Raw genomic sequence first — 20,846 nt, forward strand, 5'->3', positions numbered from 1 at the left:
TATTATTAGGTAACTCTGTTATTGCTCTCCTCACCTCTTCAAGGGTAAATGGGGCTTCCAGGTCTAACGTCTCTTGTTGATCTAATGACGGAATAGGGATTTTAGCAAGATATTCATCTATGTCCAACTGGGTAGTTCTCAGTTGTGAGGTATATATAGAAGTGAAATAACTTATAAATTCTTGACCAATATCGGGGGTAGCATGAATTCTAGTCCCATCCTCTTGTTGAATACAGACTATATTATTAAAAGAACTTTCGGCCTGGGCCAAAAAAGCCAGGTATTTCCCAGGCTTATCCGAAAATTGATAATTTTTTTGGGATCTAGCTGACATTACTCTCTGATTTTGGGACTTTAATGCCTGCAGCCATTTTTCCTGGGACTCTAGCCACTGACGTCTAGAGGAGTCCGTACCATCGACTACAAATTTAGCTTCTCTACCTACTGTTTCCCTTTCCAGCCGAAGGATAGCCTCTCTGTCCTTTTTCTTTTTCTCGGCTATTCGCTTTTTCAAGGTTCCCCTTACAAACGCTTTAAAAGCATCCCAGGTGATAGAGTCAGGGGCAGACCCAGAATTTTGGTCCCAAAATTCCTCCCACTGAAGGAGAATCCTGTCATCCTGTTCAAAAGATTGCAACCAAGTAGGATTAAGTTTCCAGAACCTTGAACCAAGCTCCTTTGATTCGGAGAGGTCCAACTCAACAGGGGAGTGATCAGAAATCCCCCTAGCCAGATACCCAACACTTTCCACACTCGAGGTTATATCTCTGGATACGAGAACAAGGTCAATTCTCGAAAATACCTGATGTGTAGCAGAGTAGCAGGAGTATTGCCGGCTAGTTGGATTCCGTACTCTCCAAATATCCACCCAACCCATATCGTGAACAAAATTGCTAAAAGCTTTTGCATTCTTAGTTCTATCAGATAAGGTGGATCGCCATCTGTCCCCTTTGGGGTCCATTACATTATTAAAGTCTCCCGTACAGATGACTGGGATTAGTGGATATGTTGCAACAAATTCAGCCGCCTTCAGCAGTACATCAAAACTAAATGGCGGGGGAATATAGACAAATAATAATAATAATTGTTGAGTGTTTACCACACAATTAAGAAAGATATAACGACCAGACATGTCTATCACAAAATTCTTACAAGTAAATGCTAACGATCTCCTAATCAGGACTGAAACACCCCGGGAGGAGGAGGTAAATGGGGCATGGAATAGCTTCCCAATCCAAGGCCTCTTCAATGCCAAAAGCTTCCCGCCCACCAAGTGGGTCTCCACCATGCACATTATATCTGCCTTGGATTTCCTAAGGTGGTCGAGAACTAAAGAACGTTTAACTTTATTATTGAGACCTCGCACGTTCCATGATATTATTTTAACCATGATAAGAATGGAATAAAAGGCAGGGCTACTTCCTCCTCGCTGGACGTTCGACGCCAGTACGATAGGAGAAGGTTGCAAATATACCACCTCTCCATACTCCAATACAATAACTTGACTGAAAGATACACAATTTCATACAAATACATACAAAAAAAACAACACAAGACATATAGAAAAATATTACCCCATATAGAACCCCTTCCCTCCCTCCTCCCTGTATACCACCCTCTACTTGGCATACTTTATAAACCACTACTACCCATCTGCAATTACATAAAAAAAAAAAAAACTGCAACAATCGCTCGGGGCGAAAAAATAAGAACCCTTAGCCACCAAAGTGTAGGGAGGCTCTCCGGCACTATAAAGGATTAATCAAACATTTTATTCTAACTGGGAGCCTGCTGATGCCGGCCCGGTAGCCATTTATCAAGCCATTTTGCGGCTTCGTCTGGCGTGGAAAAGAAAACAGAGTCGCCATCATTAACTACTCTGAGTTTTGAAGGATAGATCATCGAATACTTCAATTTACAGTCACGAAGTCGTCTTTTTATGTCCACAAACTTAGCTCGGTCACGTTGAACATCTAAAGCAAAGTCTGGGAAGACCGAAACTTTATGACCGTCATACAACAACTGACCCTTTTCACGAGCCAGACGTAGAATTGCATCTCTATCCTGGAAATTCAAGAGTTTAATGATAGTTGTACGTGGGGGGGCTCCGGGTGGTAAAGGTCTGAAAGGGATACGATGTGCCCTTTCCACCGCGAACTGTGCAGACAGAGATGTTTTACCCAGTTCTTCCGTCAGCCATTTCTCAAAGAATTTCACTGCGTCAGACCCCTCCACTCTCTCAGGTAGACCAATAAATCGCAAGTTGTTCCTCCGCAATCTTCCTTCTACATCCACCAGCTTAGCCCTCATTTCTGACACCTGAAGTGAGAGATTTTTTAACTTAACACTAGTTTTAGTGTTTTCATCTTCCAGGGTCGAAATGCGATTTTCTGTGTCCTGGATTCTCTCATTAGTACGTTTAAGATCAGTTTGTAGACCTGCAATCTGTGACTGGATTGCATCAATTTTATCAGTAAGACGATGCTCGCTACTGGCTATTGCCTCCAAGACTTGCTGTAATGATACTTCTGGGGTTACTGGGGGAGCTGTAGATTTTGATGGTGTGGAGTGTGGAGTAGTGTTCGGGGTTTGTACTGCATTGGTTTGCGAGCGGGCAAACCTTTCTAGTTTTGCTGCTGCAGCAGTTGCATTCCCGGTTTTGCCCATGTTGTTCAGTCCCACTAGCAGGTATATTGCAAGGTTTTCAAAGAGTCACTGGGGCAGCTAAAGCCTCCTACTCAGAGGATCAGTCCACAATATGAATTATACTTTTATTTTTCCTTTCTCTTTCCCTGCCGCGCTCACTTCCCAGCAAATGGGACTGCACTCTTCACAACTTCCCTCAGGAATAACCCCTCCACAGAACAAAAACAAAAAAAAAAAAAAAAAACCTTAATAAGCCTGAAGTCTCTTTCCTCACCGTCTTTCTGTGACCCAGGATCAAGTATGACCATACAGCACCCTCCGCTCCTTTAATTCCGTTGTGCCGGTGTCCAGGGACAGCAGATATCTCTGCAAGCCAGCCACGTATTCACTAGATATATCTATGCAGCTCCCACCGCTCCGTTGGTACCGCTCTCACCGGCACACAGGGACAGCAGGTAACACTGTAGAACCGCCGCCTCTTCACTGGATATGTCAGCGCGGCCCCCTCCTCCCCGTTAGCACCGCTCTCACCGGCGTCTCGGGGCAGGGAGTGTCGCTGTATCTCAGCTCAGACTTCGCTGAGTATGACTGTGCAGCCCCCTCCACTCCACTCCACAGTACCGCTCTCACCAGTATCCAGAGGTGGCGGGTGCCGCTATAGAGCAGCGACGTATTCACTGGATCTGCTTGTGCGGCTCAACCGCTCTCACCGGCGCCAAAGGGCAGTAGGTCTTTCTGCAGAGCAGCCGCCTCTCCTCTGAATGTATCAACGCGGCGCCCTCCGCTCCGGTAGCACCGCTCTCACCGGTGTCCAGGGGCGGGGGGTGTTACTGTGTATCAGCTGCGTCTTCTCTGGGTATAACTGTGTAGCCCCCACCTCTCCGTTGTTGCCGCTCTCACCGGCGTCCAGGGGAAGCGAGAGTCACTGCTGGGCTGCAGCGTCCTTTACTGAGTATGACCCCTGCTCCGTACACGCCGCTCTCACCGGGTCCAGGGGCAGGAGGTATCGCTGTAAATCCGCCGCGTCTTGACAGCTATCAGAGACGCCTGACCCCTTAATCTCCAACTCACGGCAGAGCACGCGGTAGGTAACCCGGAAGGGATTGATCAACCCCGGGCATGCACAGCACAGCAAACCAGTTAATAGACGGATGTCTAGCCAGAGAGCTCCCACAACCTCCTTACTCCCTCACTGCCGTGGCCACGCCCCCCATCAAAGCAAATGACTCTTAGATTTGGAGTCTTATTCGCTATTGACTCAGATAGCTAGGCTTTTTTACAGTGTTATGGCATCATGGCAAGGCAAGGATTGCCCTTCAATTTATAAAACCAAAGCAAGGTTTCCACATTTAGTAGATCCTGAGATTCCTGCTTGGTTTCACACACTGATGTACACCTCTTTTAAGTTTCAAATAAAACATGTTTGGTTGTGTAGTGACAGAGATCTCGCCTGTAGAATTCTGGGAAAAAACACCGCCCAACGTGGGGCTCGAACCCACGACCCTGAGATTAAGAGTCTCATGCTCTACCGACTGAGCTAGCCAGGCTTGGTTACTGTGATGTGACAAAAAGGCCACTCAAGCCAAGGAGTGCCCTACAAGCTATTAAAGTAGATCTAGGCTACCACATTCAGTACACTGAGATGCATGCTTGGTTTCACACATTGAGGAAAATGGGTAAGTAACCTTGAAGTAAAATGTGAAGCATTGGTTGTTCAGTGGTAGAATTCTCGCCTGCCATTCGGGAGGCCCGGGTTCGATTCCCGGCCAATGCAGTACTGAAGTTTTACTGAAATTATGGTATATTTTGTTAAAGAGTGGCTGGCTCTTTGCATTTTGGTGGTGCAGGTATAGAATTCCACATACAATAAATTAATGGTAGAATCTTGTGGTTTAGTGGTAGAATTCCCACCTGCCAAGAGAGAGGTCTGGATCTGAAAAGGGAATAAACACCAAACAAATGTTGTACTAAAAGCATATGACTCTTAGCTTGGGAGTTTTATTTCTATTGACTAAGCTGGCCAGGCTTTGTTACAGTGTTGTAGCATCAAGGCAAGGCAACGCTTGCTCTTCAATCTACACTACTAAACCAAAGCAAAGTTTCCACATTCAGTAGATCCTGATATTCCTGCATGGTTTCACCCACTGATGTACACCTGAAACAGCGATATATTTTGTTAAATAGTGCATGGCTCTTTGCATTTTGGTGGTGCAGGCATAGAATTCAACATACAATGATTTAGTGGTAGAATCTTGTGGTTTAGTGGTAGAATTCTCGCCTGCCATGAGGGAGGCATGGATCTGAAAAGGGAATAAACACCACCCAATGTTGTGCTCAAAGCAAATGACTCTTAGATTTGGAGTCTTATTCGCTATTGACTCAGATAGCTAGGCTTTTTTACAGTGTTATGGCATCATGGCAAGGCAAGGATTGCCCTTCAATCTATAAAACCAAAGCAAGGTTTCCACATTTAGTAGATCCTGAGATTCCTGCTTGGTTTCACACACTGATGTACACCTCTTTTAAGTTTCAAATAAAACACGTTTGGTTGTGTAGTGACAAAGATCTCGCCTGTAGAATTCTGGGAAAAAACACCGCCCAATGTGGGGCTCAAACCCATGACCCTGAGATTAAGAGTCTCATGCTCTACCGACTGAGCTAGCCAGGCTTGGTTACTGTGATTTGACAAAAAGGCCACTCAAGCCAAGGAGTGCAATACAAGCTATTAAAGTAGATCTAGGCTACCACATTCAGTACACTGAGATGCATGCTTGGTTTCACACATTGAGGAAAATGGGTAAGTAACCGTGAAGTAAAATGTGAAGCATTGGTTGTTCAGTGGTAGAATTCTCGCCTGCCACGCGGGAGGCCCGGGTTCGATTCCCGGCCAATGCAGTACTCAAGTTTTACTGAAATTATGGTATATTTTGTTAAAGAGTGTCTGGCTCTTTGCATTTTGGTGGTGCAGGTATAGAATTCCACATACAATAAATTAATGGTAGAATCTTGTGGTTTAGTGGTAGAATTCCCACCTGCCAAGAGAGAGGTCTGGATCTGAAAAGGGAATAAACACCAAACAAATGTTGTACTAAAAGCATATGACTCTTAGCTTGGGAGTTTTATTTCTATTGACTAAGCTGGCCAGGCTTTGTTACAGTGTTGTAGCATCAAGGCAAGGCAACGCTTGCTCTTCAATCTACACTATTAAACCAAAGCAAAGTTTCCACATTCAGTAGATCCTGATATTCCTGCATGGTTTCACCCACTGATGTACACCTGAAACAGCGATATATTTTGTTAAAGAGTGCCTGGCTCTTTGCATTTTGGTGGTGCAGGTATAGAATTTAACATACAATGATTTAGTGGTAGAATCTTGTGGTTTAGTGGTAGAATTCTCGCCTGCCATGAGGGAGGCATGGATCTGAAAAGGGAATAAACACCACCCAATGTTGTGCTCAAAGCAAATGACTCTTAGATTTGGAGTCTTATTCGCTATTGACTCAGATAGATAGGCTTTTTTACAGTGTTATGGCATCATGGCAAGGCAAGGATTGCCCTTCAATTTATAAAAACAAAGCAAGGTTTCCACATTTAGTAGATCCTGAGATTCCTGCTTGGTTTCACACACTGATGTACACCTCTTTTAAGTTTCAAATAAAACACGTTTGGTTGTGTAGTGACAGAGATCTCGCCTGTAGAATTCTGGGAAAAAACACCGCCCAACGTGGGGCTCGAACCCACGACCCTGAGATTAAGAGTCTCATGCTCTACCGACTGAGCTAGCCAGGCTTGGTTACTGTTGTGTGACAAAAAGGCCACTCAAGCCAAGTAGTGCCTTACAAGCTATTAAAGTAGATCTAGGCTACCACATTCAGTACACTTAGATGCATGCTTGGTTTCACAAATTGAGGAAATTGGGTAAGTAACCGTGAAATAAAATGTGAAGCATTGGTTGTTCAGTGGTAGAATTCTTGCCTGCCACGCGGGAGGCCCGGGTTCGATTCCCGGCCAATGCAGTACTCAAGTTTTACTGAAATTATGGTATATTTTGTTAAAGAGTGTCTGGCTCTTTGCTTTTTGGTGGTGCAGGTAAAGAATTCCACATACAATAAATTAATGGTAGAATCTTGTGGTTTAGTGGTAGAATTCCCACCTGCCAAGAGAGAGGTCTGGATCTGAAAAGGGAATAAACACCAAACAAATGTTGTACTAAAAGCATATGACTCTTAGCTTGGGAGTTTTATTTCTATTGACTAAGCTGGCCAGGCTTTGTTACAGTGTTGTAGCATCAAGGCAAGGCAACGCTTGCTCTTCAATCTACACTATTAAACCAAAGCAAAGTTTCCACATTCAGTAGATCCTGATATTCCTGCATGGTTTCACCCACTGATGTACACCTGAAACAGCGATATATTTTGTTAAAGAGTGCCTGGCTCTTTGCATTTTGGTGGTGCAGGTATAGAATTTAACATACAATGATTTAGTGGTAGAATCTTGTGGTTTAGTGGTAGAATTCTCGCCTGCCATGAGGGAGGCATGGATCTGAAAAGGGAATAAACACCACCCAATGTTGTGCTCAAAGCAAATGACTCTTAGATTTGGAGTCTTATTCGCTATTGACTCAGATAGATAGGCTTTTTTACAGTGTTATGGCATCATGGCAAGGCAAGGATTGCCCTTCAATTTATAAAAACAAAGCAAGGTTTCCACATTTAGTAGATCCTGAGATTCCTGCTTGGTTTCACACACTGATGTACACCTCTTTTAAGTTTCAAATAAAACACGTTTGGTTGTGTAGTGACAGAGATCTCGCCTGTAGAATTCTGGGAAAAAACACCGCCCAACGTGGGGCTCGAACCCACGACCCTGAGATTAAGAGTCTCATGCTCTACCGACTGAGCTAGCCAGGCTTGGTTACTGTTGTGTGACAAAAAGGCCACTCAAGCCAAGTAGTGCCTTACAAGCTATTAAAGTAGATCTAGGCTACCACATTCAGTACACTTAGATGCATGCTTGGTTTCACAAATTGAGGAAATTGGGTAAGTAACCGTGAAATAAAATGTGAAGCATTGGTTGTTCAGTGGTAGAATTCTTGCCTGCCACGCGGGAGGCCCGGGTTCGATTCCCGGCCAATGCAGTACTCAAGTTTTACTGAAATTATGGTATATTTTGTTAAAGAGTGTCTGGCTCTTTGCTTTTTGGTGGTGCAGGTAAAGAATTCCACATACAATAAATTAATGTTAGAATCTTGTGGTTAAGTGGTAGAATTCCCACCTGCCAAGAGAGAGGTCTGGATCTGAAAAGGGAATAAACACCAAACAAATGTTGTACTAAAAGCATATGACTCTTAGCTTGGGAGTTTTATTTCTATTGACTAAGCTGGCCAGGCTTTGTTACAGTGTTGTAGCATCAAGGCAAGGCAACGCTTGCTCTTCAATCTACACTATTAAACCAAAGCAAAGTTTCCACATTCAGTAGATCCTGATATTCCTGCATGGTTTCACCCACTGATGTACACCTGAAACAGCGATATATTTTGTTAAAGAGTGCCTGGCTCTTTGCATTTTGGTGGTGCAGGTATAGAATTTAACATACAATGATTTAGTGGTAGAATCTTGTGGTTTAGTGGTAGAATTCTCGCCTGCCATGAGGGAGGCATGGATCTGAAAAGGGAATAAACACCACCCAATGTTGTGCTCAAAGCAAATGACTCTTAGATTTGGATTCTTATTCGCTATTGACTCAGATAGCTAGGCTTTTTTACAGTGTTATGGCATAATGGCAAGGCAAGGATTGCCCTTCAATTTATAAAACCAAAGCAAGGTTTCCACATTTAGTAGATCCTGAGATTCCTGCTTGGTTTCACACACTGATGTACACCTCTTTTAAGTTTCAAATAAAACACGTTTGGTTGTGTAGTGACAGAGATCTCGCCTGTAGAATTCTGGGAAAAAACACCGCCCAACGTGGGGCTCGAACCCACGACCCTGAGATTAAGAGTCTCATGCTCTACCGACTGAGCTAGCCAGGCTTGGTTACTGTGATTTGACAAAAAGGCCACTCAAGCCAATGAGTGCAATACAAGCTATTAAAGTAGATCTAGGCTACCACATTCAGTACACTGAGATGCATGCTTGGTTTCACACATTGAGGAAAATGGGTAAGTAACCGTGAAGTAAAATGTGAAACATTGGTTGTTCAGTGGTAGAATTCTCGTCTGCTACGCGGGAGGCCCGGGTTCGATTCCCGGCCAATGCAGTACTCAAGTTTTACTGAAATTATGGTATATTTTGTTAAAGAGTGTCTGGCTCTTTGCTTTTTGGTGGTGCAGGTAAAGAATTCCACATACAATAAATTAATGTTAGAATCTTGTGGTTTAGTGGTAGAATTCCCACCTGCCAAGAGAGAGGTCTGGATCTGAAAAGGGAATAAACACCAAACAAATGTTGTACTAAAAGCATATGACTCTTAGCTTGGGAGTTTTATTTCTATTGACTAAGCTGGCCAGGCTTTGTTACAGTGTTGTAGCATCAAGGCAAGGCAACGCTTGCTCTTCAATCTACACTATTAAACCAAAGCAAAGTTTCCACATTCAGTAGATCCTGATATTCCTGCATGGTTTCACCCACTGATGTACACCTGAAACAGCGATATATTTTGTTAAAGAGTGCCTGGCTCTTTGCATTTTGGTGGTGCAGGTATAGAATTTAACATACAATGATTTAGTGGTAGAATCTTGTGGTTTAGTGGTAGAATTCTCGCCTGCCATGAGGGAGGCATGGATCTGAAAAGGGAATAAACACCACCCAATGTTGTGCTCAAAGCAAATGACTCTTAGATTTGGAGTCTTATTCGCTATTGACTCAGATAGCTAGGCTTTTTTACAGTGTTATGGCATCATGGCAAGGCAAGGATTGCCCTTCAATTTATAAAACCAAAGCAAGGTTTCCACATTTAGTAGATCCTGAGATTCCTGCTTGGTTTCACACACTGATGTACACCTCTTTTAAGTTTCAAATAAAACACGTTTGGTTGTGTAGTGACAGAGATCTCGCCTGTAGAATTCTGGGAAAAAACACCACCCAACGTGGGGCTCGAACCCACGACCCTGAGATTAAGAGTCTCATGCTCTACCGACTGAGCTAGCCAGGCTTGGTGACTGTTGTGTGACAAAAAGGCCACTCAAGCCAAGGAGTGCCGTACAAGCTATTAAAGTAGATCTAGGCTACCACATTCAGTACACTGAGATGCATGCTTGGTTTCACACATTGAGGAAAATGGGTAAGTAACCGTGAAGTAAAATGTGAAGCATTGGTTGTTCAGTGGTAGAATTCTCGCCTGCCACGCGGGAGGCCCGGGTTCGATTCCCGGCCAATGCAGTACTCAAGTTTTACTGAAATTATGGTATATTTTGTTAAAGAGTGTCCGGCTCTTTGCATTTTGGTGGTGCAGGTATAGAATTCCACATACAATAAATTAATGGTAGAATCTTGTGGTTTAGTGGTAGAATTCCCACCTGCCAAGAGAGAGCGCTGGATCTGAAAAGGGAATAAACACCAAACAAATGTTGTACTAAAAGCATATGACTCTTAGCTTGGGAGTTTTATTTCTATTGACTAAGCTGGCCAGGCTTTGTTACAGTGTTGTAGCATCAAGGCAAGGCAACGCTTGCTCTTCAATCTACACTATTAAACCAAAGCAAAGTTTCCACATTCAGTAGATCCTGATATTCCTGCATGGTTTCACCCACTGATGTACACCTGAAACAGCGATATATTTTGTTAAAGAGTGCCTGGCTCTTTGCATTTTGGTGGTGCAGGTATAGAATTTAACATACAATGATTTAGTGGTAGAATCTTGTGGTTTAGTGGTAGAATTCTCGCCTGCCATGAGGGAGGCATGGATCTGAAAAGGGAATAAACACCACCCAATGTTGTGCTCAAAGCAAATGACTCTTAGATTTGGAGTCTTATTCGCTATTGACTCAGATAGCTAGGCTTTTTTACAGTGTTATGGCATCATGGCAAGGCAAGGATTGCCCTTCAATCTATAAAACCAAAGCAAGGTTTCCACATTTAGTAGATCCTGAGATTCCTGCTTGGTTTCACACACTGATGTACACCTCTTTTAAGTTTCAAATAAAACACGTTTGGTTGTGTAGTGACAGAGATCGCGCCTGTAGAATTCTGGGAAAAAACACCGCCCAATTTGGGGCTCGAACCCATGACCCTGAGATTAAGAGTCTCATGCTCTACCGACTGAGCTAGCCAGGCTTGGTTACTGCGATTTGACAAAAAGGCCACTCAAGCCAAGGAGTGCAATACAAGCTATTAAAGTAGATCTAGGCTACCACATTCAGTACACTGAGATGCATGCTTGGTTTCACACATTGAGGAAAATGGGTAAGTAACCGTGAAGTAAAATGTGAAGCATTGGTTGTTCAGTGGTAGAATTCTCGCCTGCCACGCGGGAGGCCCGGGTTCGATTCACGGCCAATGCAGTACTCAAGTTTTACTGAAATTATGGTATATTTTGTTAAAGAGTGTCCGGCTCTTTGCATTTTGGTGGTGCAGGTATAGAATTCCACATACAATAAATTAATGGTAGAATCTTGTGGTTTAGTGGTAGAATTCCCACCTGCCAAGAGAGAGGTCTGGATCTGAAAAGGGAATAAACACCAAACAAATGTTGTACTAAAAGCATATGACTCTTAGCTTGGGAGTTTTATTTCTATTGACTAAGCTGGCCAGGCTTTGTTACAGTGTTGTAGCATCAAGGCAAGGCAACGCTTGCTCTTCAATCTACACTATTAAACCAAAGCAAAGTTTCCACATTCAGTAGATCCTGATATTCCTGCATGGTTTCACCCACTGATGTACACCTGAAACAGCGATATATTTTGTTAAAGAGTGCCTGGCTCTTTGCATTTTGGTGGTGCAGGTATAGAATTTAACATACAATGATTTAGTGGTAGAATCTTGTGGTTTAGTGGTAGAATTCTCGCCTGCCATGAGGGAGGCATGGATCTGAAAAGGGAATAAACACCACCCAATGTTGTGCTCAAAGCAAATGACTCTTAGATTTGGAGTCTTATTCGCTATTGACTCAGATAGCTAGGCTTTTTTACAGTGTTATGGCATCATGGCAAGGCAAGGATTGCCCTTCAATTTATAAAACCAAAGCAAGGTTTCCACATTTAGTAGATCCTGAGATTCCTGCTTGGTTTCACACACTGATGTACACCTCTTTTAAGTTTCAAATAAAACACGTTTGGTTGTGTAGTGACAGAGATCTCGCCTGTAGAATTCTGGGAAAAAACACCGCCCAACGTGGGGCTCGAACCCACGACCCTGAGACTAAGAGTCTCATGCTCTACCGACTGAGCTAGCCAGGATTGGTTACTGTTGTGTGAAAAAAAAGGCCACTCAAGCCAAGGAGTGCCTTACAAGCTATTAAAGTAGATCTAGGCTACCACATTCAGTACACTGAGATGCATGCTTGGTTTCACAAATTGAGGAAAATGGGTAAGTAACCGTGAAGTAAAATGTGAAGCATTGGTTTTTCAGTGGTAGAATTCTCGCCTGCCACGCGGGAGGCCCGGGTTCGATTCCCGGCCAATGCAGTACTCAAGTTTTACTGAAATTATGGTATATTTTGTTAAAGAGTGTCTGGCTCTTTGCTTTTTGGTGGTGCAGGTATAGAATTCCACATACAAAAAATTAATGTTAGAATCTTGTGGTTTAGTGGTAGAATTCCCACCTGCCAAGAGAGAGGTCTGGATCTGAAAAGGGAATAAACACCAAACAAATGTTGTACTAAAAGCATATGACTCTTAGCTTGGGAGTTTTTTTTCTATTGACTAAGCTGGCCAGGCTTTGTTACAGTGTTGTAGCATCAAGGCAAGGCAACGCTTGCTCTTCAATCTACACTATTAAACCAAAGCAAAGTTTCCACATTCAGTAGATCCTGATATTCCTGCATGGTTTCACCCACTGATGTACACCTGAAACAGCGATATATTTTGTTAAAGAGTGCCTGGCTCTTTGCATTTTGGTGGTGCAGGTATAGAATTTAACATACAATGATTTAGTGGTAGAATCTTGTGGTTTAGTGGTAGAATTCTCGCCTGCCATGAGGGAGGCATGGATCTGAAAAGGGAATAAACACCACCCAATGTTGTGCTCAAAGCAAATGACTCTTAGATTTGGAGTCTTATTCGCTATTGACTCAGATAGATAGGCTTTTTTACAGTGTTATGGCATCATGGCAAGGCAAGGATTGCCCTTCAATTTATAAAAACAAAGCAAGGTTTCCACATTTAGTAGATCCTGAGATTCCTGCTTGGTTTCACACACTGATGTACACCTCTTTTAAGTTTCAAATAAAACACGTTTGGTTGTGTAGTGACAGAGATCTCGCCTGTAGAATTCTGGGAAAAAACACCGCCCAACGTGGGGCTCGAACCCACGACCCTGAGATTAAGAGTCTCATGCTCTACCGACTGAGCTAGCCAGGCTTGGCTACTGTTGTGTGACAAAAAGGCCACTCAAGCCAAGTAGTGCCTTACAAGCTATTAAAGTAGATCTAGGCTACCACATTCAGTACACTTAGATGCATGCTTGGTTTCACAAATTGAGGAAATTGGGTAAGTAACCGTGAAATAAAATGTGAAGCATTGGTTGTTCAGTGGTAGAATTCTTGCCTGCCACGCGGGAGGCCCGGGTTCGATTCCCGGCCAATGCAGTACTCAAGTTTTACTGAAATTATGGTATATTTTGTTAAAGAGTGTCTGGCTCTTTGCTTTTTGGTGGTGCAGGTAAAGAATTCCACATACAATAAATTAATGTTAGAATCTTGTGGTTAAGTGGTAGAATTCCCACCTGCCAAGAGAGAGGTCTGAATCTGAAAAGGGAATAAACACCAAACAAATGTTGTACTAAAAGCATATGACTCTTAGCTTGGGAGTTTTATTTCTATTGACTAAGCTGGCCAGGCTTTGTTACAGTGTTGTAGCATCAAGGCAAGGCAACGCTTGCTCTTCAATCTACACTATTAAACCAAAGCAAAGTTTCCACATTCAGTAGATCCTGATATTCCTGCATGGTTTCACCCACTGATGTACACCTGAAACAGCGATATATTTTGTTAAAGAGTGCCTGGCTCTTTGCATTTTGGTGGTGCAGGTATAGAATTTAACATACAATGATTTAGTGGTAGAATCTTGTGGTTTAGTGGTAGAATTCTCGCCTGCCATGAGGGAGGCATGGATCTGAAAAGGGAATAAACACCACCCAATGTTGTGCTCAAAGCAAATGACTCTTAGATTTGGATTCTTATTCGCTATTGACTCAGATAGCTAGGCTTTTTTACAGTGTTATGGCATCATGGCAAGGCAAGGATTGCCCTTCAATTTATAAAACCAAAGCAAGGTTTCCACATTTAGTAGATCCTGAGATTCCTGCTTGGTTTCACACACTGATGTACACCTCTTTTAAGTTTCAAATAAAACACGTTTGGTTGTGTAGTGACAGAGATCTCGCCTGTAGAATTCTGGGAAAAAACACCGCCCAACGTGGGGCTCGAACCCACGACCCTGAAATTAAGAGTCTCATGCTCTACCGACTGAGCTAGCCAGGCTTGGTTACTGTGATTTGACAAAAAGGCCACTCAAGCCAAGGAGTGCAATACAAGCTATTAAAGTAGATCTAGGCTACCACATTCAGTACACTGAGATGCATGCTTGGTTTCACACATTGAGGAAAATGGGTAAGTAACCGTGAAGTAAAATGTGAAACATTGGTTGTTCAGTGGTAGAATTCTCGTCTGCGGGAGGCCCGGGTTCGATTCCCGGCCAATGCAGTACTCAAGTTTTACTGAAATTATGGTATATTTTGTTAAAGAGTTTCTGGCTCTTTGCTTTTTGGTGGTGCAGGTAAAGAATTCCACATACAATAAATTAATGTTAGAATCTTGTGGTTTAGTGGTAGAATTCCCACCTGCCAAGAGAGAGGTCTGGATCTGAAAAGGGAATAAACACCAAACAAATGTTGTACTAAAAGCATATGACTCTTAGCTTGGGAGTTTTATTTCTATTGACTAAGCTGGCCAGGCTTTGTTACAGTGTTGTAGCATCAAGGCAAGGCAACGCTTGCTCTTCAATCTACACTATTAAACCAAAGCAAAGTTTCCACATTCAGTAGATCCTGATATTCCTGCATGGTTTCACCCACTGATGTACACCTGAAACAGCGATATATTTTGTTAAAGAGTGCCTGGCTCTTTGCATTTTGGTGGTGCAGGTATAGAATTTAACATACAATGATTTAGTGGTAGAATCTTGTGGTTTAGTGGTAGAATTCTCGCCTGCCATGAGGGAGGCATGGATCTGAAAAGGGAATAAACACCACCCAATGTTGTGCTCAAAGCAAATGACTCTTAGATTTGGATTCTTATTCGCTATTGACTCAGATAGCTAGGCTTTTTTACAGTGTTATGGCATCATGGCAAGGCAAGGATTGCCCTTCAATTTATAAAACCAAAGCAAGGTTTCCACATTTAGTAGATCCTGAGATTCCTGCTTGGTTTCACACACTGATGTACACCTCTTTTAAGTTTCAAATAAAACACGTTTGGTTGTGTAGTGACAGAGATCTCGCCCGTAGAATTCTGGGAAAAAACACCGCCCAACGTGGGGCTCGAACCCACGACCCTGAGATTAAGAGTCTCATGCTCTACCGACTGAGCTAGCCAGGCTTGGTTACTGTGATGTGACAAAAAGGCCACTCAAGCCAAGGAGTGCCCTACAAGCTATTAAAGTAGATCTAGGCTACCACATTCAGTACACTGAGATGCATGCTTGGTTTCACACATTGAGGAAAATGGGTAAGTAACCGTGAAGTAAAATGTGAAGCATTGGTTGTTCAGTGGTAGAATTCTCGCCTGCCATGCGGGAGGCCCGGGTTCGATTCCCGGCCAATGCAGTTCTCAAGTTTTACTGAAATTATGGTATATTTTGTTAAAGAGTGTCTGGCTCTTTGCATTTTGGTGGTGCAGGTAAAGAATTCCACATACAATAAATTAATGTTAGAATCTTGTGGTTAAGTGGTAGAATTCCCACCTGCCAAGAGAGAGGTCTGGATCTGAAAAGGGAATAAACACCAAACAAATGTTGTACTAAAAGCATATGACTCTTAGCTTGGGAGTTTTATTTCTATTGACTAAGCTGGCCAGGCTTTGTTACAGTGTTGTAGCATCAAGGCAAGGCAACGCTTGCTCTTCAATCTACACTATTAAACCAAAGCAAAGTTTCCACATTCAGTAGATCCTGATATTCCTGCATGGTTTCACCCACTGATGTACACCTGAAACAGCGATATATTTTGTTAAAGAGTGCCTGGCTCTTTGCATTTTGGTGGTGCAGGTATAGAATTCAACATACAATGATTTAGTGGTAGAATCTTGTGGTTTAGTGGTAGAATTCTCGCCTGCCATGAGGGAGGCATGGATCTGAAAAGGGAATAAACACCACCCAATGTTGTGCTCAAAGCAAATGACTCTTAGATTTGGAGTCTTATTCGCTATTGACTCAGATAGCTAGGCTTTTTTACAGTGTTATGGCATCATGGCAAGGCAAGGATTGCCCTTCAATTTATAAAACCAAAGCAAGGTTTCCACATTTAGTAGATCCTGAGATTCCTGCTTGGTTTCACACACTGATGTACACCTCTTTTAAGTTTCAAATAAAACACGTTTGGTTGTGTAGTGACAGAGATCTCGCCTGTAGAATTCTGGGAAAAAACACCGCCCAACGTGGGGCTCGAACCCACGACCCTGAGACTAAGAGTCTCATGCTCTACCGACTGAGCTAGCCAGGCTTGGTTACTGTTGTGTGACAAAAAAGGCCACTCAAGCCAAGGAGTGCCTTACAAGCTATTAAAGTAGATCTAGGCTACCACATTCAGTACACTGAGATGCATGCTTGGTTTCACAAATTGAGGAAAATGGGTAAGTAACCGTGAAGTAAAATGTGAAGCATTGGTTTTTCAGTGGTAGAATTCTCGCCTGCCACGCGGGAGGCCCGGGTTCGATTCCCGGCCAATGCAGTACTCAAGTTTTACTGAAATTATGGTATATTTTGTTAAAGAGTGTCTGGCTCTTTGCTTTTTGGTGGTGCAGGTATAGAATTCCACATACAAAAAATTAATGTTAGAATCTTGTGGTTTAGTGGTAGAATTCCCACCTGCCAAGAGAGAGGTCTGGATCTGAAAAGGGAATAAACACCAAACAAATGTTGTACTAAAAGCATATGACTCTTAGCTTGGGAGTTTTATTTCTATTGACTAAGCTGGCCAGGCTTTGTTACAGTGTTGTAGCATCAAGGCAAGGCAACGCTTGCTCTTCAATCTACACTATTAAACCAAAGCAAAGTTTCCACATTCAGTAGATCCTGATATTCCTGCATGGTTTCACCCACTGATGTACACCTGAAACAGCGATATATTTTGTTAAAGAGTGCCTGGCTCTTTGCATTTTGGTGGTGCAGGTATAGAATTTAACATACAATGATTTAGTGGTAGAATCTTGTGGTTTAGTGGTAGAATTCTCGCCTGCCATGAGGGAGGCATGGATCTGAAAAGGGAATAAACACCACCCAATGTTGTGCTCAAAGCAAATGACTCTTAGATTTGGAGTCTTATTCGCTATTGACTCAGATAGCTAGGCTTTTTTACAGTGTTATGGCATCATGGCAAGGCAAGGATTGCCCTTCAATTTATAAAACCAAAGCAAGGTTTCCACATTTAGTAGATCCTGAGATTCCTGCTTGGTTACACACACTGATGTACACCTCTTTTAAGTTTCAAATAAAACACGTTTGGTTGTGTAGTGACAGAGATCTCGCCTGTAGAATTCTGGGAAAAAACACCGCCCAACGTGGGGCTCGAACCCACGACCCTGAGATTAAGAGTCTCATGCTCTACCGACTGAGCTAGCCAGGCTTGGTTACTGTGATGTGACAAAAAGGCCATTTAAGCCAAGGAGTGCCCTACAAGCTATTAAAGTAGATCTAGGCTACCACATTCAGTACACTGAGATGCATGCTTGGTTTCACACATTGAGGAAAATGGGTAAGTAACCGTGAAGTAAAATGTGAAGCATTGGTTGTTCAGTGGTAGAATTCTCGCCTGCCATGCGGGAGGCCTGGGTTCGATTCCCGGCCAATGCAGTTCTCAAGTTTTACTGAAATTATGGTATATTTTGTTAAAGAGTGTCTGGCTCTTTGCATTTTGGTGGTGCAGGTAAAGAATTCCACATACAATAAATTAATGTTAGAATCTTGTGGTTAAGTGGTAGAATTCCCACCTGCCAAGAGAGAGGTCTGGATCTGAAAAGGGAATAAACACCAAACAAATGTTGTACTAAAAGCATATGACTCTTAGCTTGGGAGTTTTATTTCTATTGACTAAGCTGGCCAGGCTTTGTTACAGTGTTGTAGCTTCAAGGCAAGGCAACGCTTGCTCTTCAATCTACACTATTAAACCAAAGCAAAGTTTCCACATTCAGTAGATCCTGATATTCCTGCATGGTTTCACCCACTGATGTACACCTGAAACAGCGATATATTTTGTTAAAGAGTGCCTGGCTCTTTGCATTTTGGTGGTGCAGGTATAGAATTCAACATACAATGATTTAGTGGTAGAATCTTGTGGTTTAGTGGTAGAATTCTCGCCTGCCATGAGGGAGGCATGGATCTGAAAAGGGAATAAACACCACCCAATGTTGTGCTCAAAGCAAATGACTCTTAGATTTGGAGTCTTATTCGCTATTGACTCAGATAGCTAGGCTTTTTTACAGTGTTATGGCATCATGGCAAGGCAAGGATTGCCCTTCAACCTATAAAACCAAAGAAAGGTTTCCACATTTAGTAGATCCTGAGATTCCTGCTTGGTTTCACACACTGATGTACACCTCTTTTAAGTTTCAAATAAAACACGTTTGGTTGTGTAGTGACAGAGATCTCGCCTGTAGAATTCTGGGAAAAAACACTGCCCAACGTGGGGCTTGAACCCACGACCCTGAGATTAAGAGTCTCATGCTCTACCGACTGAGCTAGCCAGGCTTGGTTACTGTGATTTGACAAAAAGGCCACTCAAGCCAAGGAGTTCAATACAGGCTATTAAAGTAGATCTAGGCTACCACATTCAGTACACTGAGATGCATGCTTGGTTTCACACATTGAGGAAAATGGGTAAGTAACCGTGAAGTAAAATGTGAAGCATTGGTTGTTCAGTGGTAGAATTCTCGCCTGCCACGCGGGAGGCCCGGGTTCGATTCCCGGCCAATGCAGTACTCAAGTTTTACTGAAATTTTGGGATATTTTGTTAAAGAGTGTCTGGCTCTTTGCATTTTGGTGGTGCAGGTATAGAATTCCACATACAATAAATTAATGTTAGAGTCTTGTGGTTAAGTGGTAGAATTCCCACCTGCCAAGAGAGAGGTCTGGATCTGAAAAGGGAATAAACACCAAACAAATGTTGTACTAAAAGCATATGACTCTTAGCTTGGGAGTTTTATTTCTATTGACTAAGCTGGCCAGGCTTTGTTACAGTGTTGTAGCATCAAGGCAAGGCAACGCTTGCTCTTCAATCTACACTATTAAACCAAAGCAAAGTTTCCACATTCAGTAGATTCTGATATTCCTGCATGGTTTCACCCACTGATGTACACCTGAAAAAGCGATATATTTTGTTAAAGAGTGCCTGGCTCTTTGCATTTTGGTGGTGCAGGTATAGAATTTAACATACAATGATTTAGTGGTAGAATCTTGTGGTTTAGTGGTAGAATTCTCGCCTGCCATGAGGGAGGCATGGATCTGAAAAGGGAATAAACACCACCCAATGTTGTGCTCAAAGCAAATGACTCTTAGATTTGGAGTCTTATTCGCTATTGACTCAGATAGCTAGGCTTTTTTACAGTGTTATGGCATCATGGCAAGGCAAGGATTGCCCTTCAATTTATAAAACCAAAGCAAGGTTTCCACATTTAGTAGATCCTGAGATTCCTGCTTGGTTTCACACACTGATGTACACCTCTTTTAAGTTTCAAATAAAACACGTTTGGTTGTGTAGTGACAGAGATCTCGCCTGTAGAATTCTGGGAAAAAACACTGCCCAACGTGGGGCTCGAACCCACGACCCTGAGATTAAGAGTCTCATGCTCTACCGACTGAGCTAGCCAGGCTTGGTTACTGTGATGTGACAAAAAGGCCACTCAAGCCAAGGAGTGCCCTACAAGCTATTAAAGTAGATCTAGGCTACCACATTCAGTACACTGAGATGCATGCTTGGTTTCACACAATGAGGAAAATGGGTAAGTAACCGTGAAGTAAAATGTGAAGCATTGGTTGTTCAGTGGTAGAATTCTCGCCTGCCACGCGGGAGGCCCGGGTTCGATTCCCGGCCAATGCAGTACTCAAGTTTTACTGAAATTATGGTATATTTTGTTAAAGAGTGTCTGGCTCTTTGCATTTTGGTGGTGCAGGTATAGAATTCCACATACAATAAATTAATGGTAGAATCTTGTGGTTTAGTGGTAGAATTCCCACCTGCCAAGAGAGAGGTCTGGATCTGAAAAGGGAATAAACACCAAACAAATGTTGTACTAAAAGCATATGACTCTTAGCTTGGGAGTTTTATTTCTATTGACTAAGCTGGCCAGGCTTTGTTACAGTGTTGTAGCATCAAGGCAAGGCAACGCTTGCTCTTCAATCTACACTATTAAACCAAAGCAAAGTTTCCACATTCAGTAGATCCTGATATTCCTGCATGGTTTCACCCACTGATGTACACCTGAAACAGCGATATATTTTGTTAAAGAGTGCCTGGCTCTTTGCATTTTGGTGGTGCAGGTATAGAATTCAACATACAATGATTTAGTGGTAGAATCTTGTGGTTTAGTGGTAGAATTCTCGCCTGCCATGAGGGAGGCATGGATCTGAAAAGGGAATAAACACCACCCAATGTTGTGCTCAAAGCAAATGACTCTTAGATTTGGAGTCTTATTCGCTACTGACTCAGATAGCTAGGCTTTTTTACAGTGTTATGGCATCATGGCAAGGCAAGGATTGCCCTTTAATCTATAAAACCAAAGCAAGGTTTCCACATTTAGTAGATCCTGAGATTCCTGCTTGGTTTCACACACTG

General features: G+C 42.8%; 13 non-coding genes across 13 annotated transcripts; 4 read left to right on the top strand and 9 right to left on the bottom strand.

Annotated features, from left to right (window-relative positions):
* Positions 1 to 4,120: 4,120 nt before the first annotated feature.
* Positions 4,121 to 4,193, bottom strand: TRNAK-CUU (transfer RNA lysine (anticodon CUU)). Its single transcript has one exon. It is a non-coding gene; the product is annotated as a tRNA-Lys (tRNA).
* A 1,277-nt stretch (positions 4,194 to 5,470) lies between these two features.
* On the top strand, positions 5,471 to 5,541 carry TRNAG-GCC (transfer RNA glycine (anticodon GCC)). Its single transcript has one exon. It is a non-coding gene; the product is annotated as a tRNA-Gly (tRNA).
* Positions 5,542 to 6,362: 821 nt separating this feature from the next.
* TRNAK-CUU (transfer RNA lysine (anticodon CUU)) lies at positions 6,363 to 6,435 on the bottom strand. The gene has a single exon. It is a non-coding gene; the product is annotated as a tRNA-Lys (tRNA).
* A 1,048-nt stretch (positions 6,436 to 7,483) lies between these two features.
* Positions 7,484 to 7,556, bottom strand: TRNAK-CUU (transfer RNA lysine (anticodon CUU)). Its single transcript has one exon. It is a non-coding gene; the product is annotated as a tRNA-Lys (tRNA).
* A 1,048-nt stretch (positions 7,557 to 8,604) lies between these two features.
* Positions 8,605 to 8,677, bottom strand: TRNAK-CUU (transfer RNA lysine (anticodon CUU)). The gene has a single exon. It is a non-coding gene; the product is annotated as a tRNA-Lys (tRNA).
* Positions 8,678 to 9,954: 1,277 nt separating this feature from the next.
* TRNAG-GCC (transfer RNA glycine (anticodon GCC)) lies at positions 9,955 to 10,025 on the top strand. Its single transcript has one exon. It is a non-coding gene; the product is annotated as a tRNA-Gly (tRNA).
* A 3,064-nt stretch (positions 10,026 to 13,089) lies between these two features.
* TRNAK-CUU (transfer RNA lysine (anticodon CUU)) lies at positions 13,090 to 13,162 on the bottom strand. Its single transcript has one exon. It is a non-coding gene; the product is annotated as a tRNA-Lys (tRNA).
* Positions 13,163 to 15,326: 2,164 nt separating this feature from the next.
* Positions 15,327 to 15,399, bottom strand: TRNAK-CUU (transfer RNA lysine (anticodon CUU)). Its single transcript has one exon. It is a non-coding gene; the product is annotated as a tRNA-Lys (tRNA).
* A 2,170-nt stretch (positions 15,400 to 17,569) lies between these two features.
* TRNAK-CUU (transfer RNA lysine (anticodon CUU)) lies at positions 17,570 to 17,642 on the bottom strand. Its single transcript has one exon. It is a non-coding gene; the product is annotated as a tRNA-Lys (tRNA).
* Positions 17,643 to 18,690: 1,048 nt separating this feature from the next.
* Positions 18,691 to 18,763, bottom strand: TRNAK-CUU (transfer RNA lysine (anticodon CUU)). The gene has a single exon. It is a non-coding gene; the product is annotated as a tRNA-Lys (tRNA).
* Positions 18,764 to 18,919: 156 nt separating this feature from the next.
* TRNAG-GCC (transfer RNA glycine (anticodon GCC)) lies at positions 18,920 to 18,990 on the top strand. Its single transcript has one exon. It is a non-coding gene; the product is annotated as a tRNA-Gly (tRNA).
* Positions 18,991 to 19,811: 821 nt separating this feature from the next.
* On the bottom strand, positions 19,812 to 19,884 carry TRNAK-CUU (transfer RNA lysine (anticodon CUU)). The gene has a single exon. It is a non-coding gene; the product is annotated as a tRNA-Lys (tRNA).
* Positions 19,885 to 20,040: 156 nt separating this feature from the next.
* TRNAG-GCC (transfer RNA glycine (anticodon GCC)) lies at positions 20,041 to 20,111 on the top strand. The gene has a single exon. It is a non-coding gene; the product is annotated as a tRNA-Gly (tRNA).
* Positions 20,112 to 20,846: the final 735 nt, after the last annotated feature.

This window comes from Crinia signifera, chromosome 3, assembly GCF_055691185.1.
Source record: "Crinia signifera chromosome 3, ASM5569118v1, whole genome shotgun sequence".
Lineage (NCBI taxonomy): Eukaryota > Metazoa > Chordata > Amphibia > Anura > Myobatrachidae > Crinia > Crinia signifera.